The following is a 5,149-nucleotide window of genomic DNA, read 5'->3' on the forward strand; positions in this document are numbered from 1 at the left end:
TAACTGCAACTCAATCAAGTTTTCCAGCCTGCACCACTGCCATCTCGGTGTAAGTAAACAATCTTTAAAACTACCACTACGCGTTTGTGCCTAATTCCAGCTCGAAGGCCTTCCCTCTCCGACCCAGCGTGCTCGGGCTGCTGGCCACAGCCCGCGTGCAGCGCGAAAACGGCTCGGGTTGCTCCCGGCCCGCACAGCAGGAAGCTACTGGAGTGCAGTAATTGCCACACTCCAGCAGACTCAATTCACTGAGTCTGCTCTGACGTGCTGTAATTACAACGCGTCGGAGCAGCCTCTGTGCTCATGTATAAGCTCTCAATGATAATACATTCAATGTAATGTAATGAAGCCTGGTAATAATAGATAATACCTACGTCAGAGTGATGCCATGTAAATTAATTAGTTAATGTTTGCAAAGTTCAATAATTGCTGTTGCTTGGTCTGATTAGTGAAATCAGTCCTGTTAAGATTACTACACCAGTGTATGCCAAAATGTACGGCTTTTACATATTCCTGCATATTGATCTGTGTAAAACACTACAGTTGCTTGACCCAGTTATGCTAAGAATCCTCTTGAATTAATTGCATACTTTAAAATGTCTATAACTGTTGTTCTTAAACTCTGGCAATAAATGCTCAGGTTTTCAATAATATATGCAAGAAAGCACCCAACCTAGTCCACTGATGTACAGAAATTCAAACTCAAGATCCTGTCCTCTCTCCCAAAACAAATCCGCTGACAAAGGCGAGTTCTTCTGAAGTCAACAGGATTTCATTTGTTTACAACAGAAGATGTCACCATAGGAATACTGTAGAGGCAGAACATTTTATCTCGCTGCATGAAAGGGATTACTTCCTGTTGCTCAACACTGGGCACATCTACACGTGCTATTATTTAAAAGTAGGCTTACTGTGCAGTAAAAATACTGTGCAGTAAGCCTACAGGAGAGGATGTCTACATGGTATCCCTCTTGCAAATGGAGCAGCTCAATACAGAGCTGTTCCTGCTCTGCTCTGCCTCCCTGCAGCAGTCAGAGGGAACTCCAGGCTCCCCTTCCCCACCCCTCCTTAACCCCAGGGACTACCAAGGGGCACAGGGTCAAGAGAGCTCTTCCAGCTGCACCTGTCTCTTGGTCTTGTGCATATTGTGAGGGGACCTGATGTGCATGGGGCCAGGAGAGAGCTGCCCCTGCAGCAGGCAGAGCTCTCCTGGCCCTGTGCATATCTGGACACAGCTTTCAGCAAGTCCCCTGCCAGGCACAGGGCTTGCTGGAAGTTGTCTGGGGTGTGGGGCAGCTGCAAGAAAGCCTCCAGCCAGATGTGGGGGCACAGGGCTGGGAATCCAGCCCTCACTTGTGCCCTAGAGCAGCCAGCTCCACACAGCAGGGAATCCAGCTGGCTGCTCTGAGGAGTGAGCAGGTCTGGATTCCCAGCCCTCACTCACTCCCCACAGCAGCCAGCTCAGGGTGGGGAGCAAGGACAGGGCACAGAGCTCCCCAGTCCCAGCCCTGGTCAGCTCCCATCTCCTGCGGGGAGCCAGGGAGCTGAACAACACTAGGATCATAGCTCCCTGCCCTGTGGCCCCCTACTGGCTAGGATGACTGGGATCAAATTTGCTCTTGGCCAGCATCTACACATTTTACTGTGCAGTTAGTTTACTTCCTGTTTTTATAGGTTGTAGCTAACTGCACAGTAGACTGATTAACTGCACAGTAAATTTGAGCATGTGTAGATGTGACATTGTACTGTGCAACAGATTAGTCTACTGCACAGTAAAGCATCTCATGCAGACACACCAATTCATTTCTTCAGGTTTAGGCTGTGCAACGTCAGTTGGCTCCAAGAGGAATGCTGCCCAGATTTTACAAGGGAACACTAGCACTTGAGGCCTATATCATTATAAATAGAAATGTGTATTAATAATTTTTACAAAAATGTAGCTCACTTACTGTTTTGCAATCTGTCAGCATTGTGTATAGCATTTAATTGGGTAATTTAATCCTGGCTAATAATTCTTTTGAAGTTCTTTTCAAATAAAGTTTTTTGTTTTAATCTAACAGGTACTAAATATACTAAGCAAATGTTTGGCAGAAAATGAGTGACATTCTGTATTTCTATAGATTGTACTGTATATACAAAGAGGTACATTTCTTAAATATGAATCACTTAGTAAAATTCAAAGAAGGTTTAGCCAATGGAAAACAAACAATATTCAGATATACTGGCTAGGATAAAAATTATGTCAGATATAGATTCTCATGCCTCGAAGCACGAAATGATTACCATGAAAAAACAGCAGCATTTCAAGGATAGATTCTGTATTGAACACTGAGCCAACCAGTTATAGTAATCTGGTTAGCCTCTGTATCAATATCTTTTTTTATGACAGAATTTAGGACCAAAATGATCATGCAGGCAGAAAGTTTTTGCTACCTCCACATTGATCCTGAAACACAAAAAATCACACTCTGTTCAACCACTTCTGCTTGGTGTGCACTATATGCCAAATCTATGTGATTCAGCCATCACTAGAGCAGGATGGCACATACTACTCAGTACTGATCTCAGAAACATAACTAAGGCTGAGATCTGGACAGTTTGTTCAGGCACATGCCAGAAAGTGTCTATGCAACATGCATAGAGGATTTAATCCATATTGTGCACTGAAACCTACTCTCTCTGTACAATTCCTGTCAATGTTGTGGTGTATTTATTCTGTATTTCTTAATCTTTGGTGCTTTTAAAAGACTAGTAAAATTTAAGCATCCACCTTTCTTTCACATCATTGAATCAACAGTAATACTAACATAATGCTTAATGCCAGAAATGCAAATATTCCTCAGGTTGTAAGTAATGCCATATCTGGAATTCTGTGTTCCTGAATACAGGTTTCCCTTGCTTTATGCTGTACATGCGTTCCTGGAAAATGGTGTATAACTCGAATTAATGTAAAGGGAATCTACTTTACAATATAACAAATAGGGATATGTTCCAAGATCTCAATTGTACTGACCCTCAGACCCATTTCTACCACTTTTACAAGATAGTTTTGGTATTCACCAACAGCAGTTAGTACACACAAGCACGGGGCACTATCATAATGGAGATGGCTACTACAGAAACACATTTTGCAGACAACGAGCAAGGAGCACAGATCTATACAGGAGATTATATTTTGGTGTGTGTCAATCCCACAATACACCACACAAAGCAGCTGACTGCGGGATTCCACCACACCGATAGCATAAGAGTTAATTTACCTAGCATATAACTAATTTTTGGTATAAAAAGGGTCATCACATAAGAGCAAATTTGCACATACAGAACCTGCATAAAGCAAGATAAACCTGTAACTTCTTGAAGCCAGGATACTTTAAACCACAGGTGGGCAATTATTTTGACTGGAGGGCCACTTAATGAATTTTGGTGTCCTCTCAAAGGCCACACCTCTCTCTCTCTCTCTCACCCCCTGCCTCCCTGGTCCCCACACTGCCCAGAACTGCAGCATGCAATGACCTGAGGTCCCTTCCAACTCTAATTTTCTATGCCCAAATCCCTACCCTGCCAAGAGCTGCAGCACATCCTGATCCCTACCTCACCCCAAGCTGCAACACACCCTGATCCTCCCCGCTCTCAACCTGGAACCTACCAGCTATGTCCACAGCTGATACCAGCACCCATCCGGCATACCAGAAGCAACCCCATGCAGGCACCAGTATCACCTGTGGATGGGCTGGCAGGATCTGGGTGTTGAGTGGGGCATCTGTCCAGATCCACAGCCAATGCTGCCCACCATATTAGCACTGGGTGGTAGCAGTCCTGCCTGCCTGGCACCACACAGTAGCCAGAGCTGGAGCCGGAGCTGCTGGCTGCCTGAGGGCTGGATCCCATGAGTTTGCAACTGTCCACCCATAGGCCAGATACAATCAGTTGGATACAGCCTGTGGGCCATATTTCACCCACCCCTTTTTTAAATAATATTAAATTATTATTCAGTACCCCCCACCCGTAAAATTCCGTTTGTCTACTGTAATAAATAACACATTGTTTTCCTGCTAACAGAGCTGTTTAATATTGCCCAGTGTTAGGTTATTCTTGTTAAAGAGTATCAACAGGTTAGGCAAGTGCAAGCTAGATCGTCAGTTATAAATGTTTCTTCTGCTTGACCCTATCTCAGGCAGAAGAAACAGTGTTACGTGTTATGCTGTGAACTGCACAAATGTTGATCAGTGTTAGTACTGGCTCAAGTATGGAGCAGTCACAAATTCAGGCCAGCAGAGGCCGGGAAGACTGAAAGGTTAAAATCCTGCCACCTCCCATTCCAGGATTCCCCCTGGCCCTGCCCCCACAGGACCACCCTGATTACCCCCCCCACACACACAACCTAAGGTTCCTCCCCACCCCTCCATTTCCCCCTGTTTACTTGTGGTTGCCCATGCCATCTGTCCGAGGGGAACAGGCAGGGAAGGCTCAACCTTCCTGCTCAACACCCCCACCCTCCACTGTGATTGCCACTGCTGGGCTGCAGCTCTCCTCCAAGCTGAGCCCAGCCCAGAGAGCAGCAGCGGTGACAGCTGCTGGGCGTGCAGGTTAACCCTTCCCTGCTCCCCACACTAGGACAGACAGTGCAAGCAGTCACAAGTAAGCAAGGGGTGGGGTAGCCATGAGTAGGGATCTGTAGGGGTGGCAGGGGTGGCAATGGACTCATCTGGGCCAGCAGGGGAAGGGGCAGGGGATGTTTACACTAAAGTGTAGTCTAGAGTGGTTACACCTTAGTGTAACATGAGTTGGGTAACATAGATTAGAAATAATCCTGCCCTGGAGTGGGGTAACTTTGAGCCACCTAACAACTGTTAAAAACTAGTTTCAGGTGTTAATGTGTGGACAGTCCAGATGTTAAGAGGTCCAGGAGCTGCCCAAAATTACCATGTAACAAGGTCCTCATAAGAAGTAAAACTAAACCAAAATGATTTACACCTGAATGAACTGAAACAAGTGGTAAACTGTTCTCATTTAGCTTCCAGTTATGGTGGGATAGAGTTAACAAGTGATAGGGTTACTGTGCATTTTTTCATCTGCCCATGCCCTTCAGAACATAACCTAACCTGGGAAGAGTTTCAAGTCCATTCATTTACATCAGCACATTCCT

The sequence above is a fragment of the Alligator sinensis genome, unplaced genomic scaffold (assembly GCF_000455745.1).
Source record: "Alligator sinensis unplaced genomic scaffold, ASM45574v1 scaffold1143_1, whole genome shotgun sequence".
NCBI classification, from domain to species: Eukaryota; Metazoa; Chordata; order Crocodylia; family Alligatoridae; genus Alligator; species Alligator sinensis.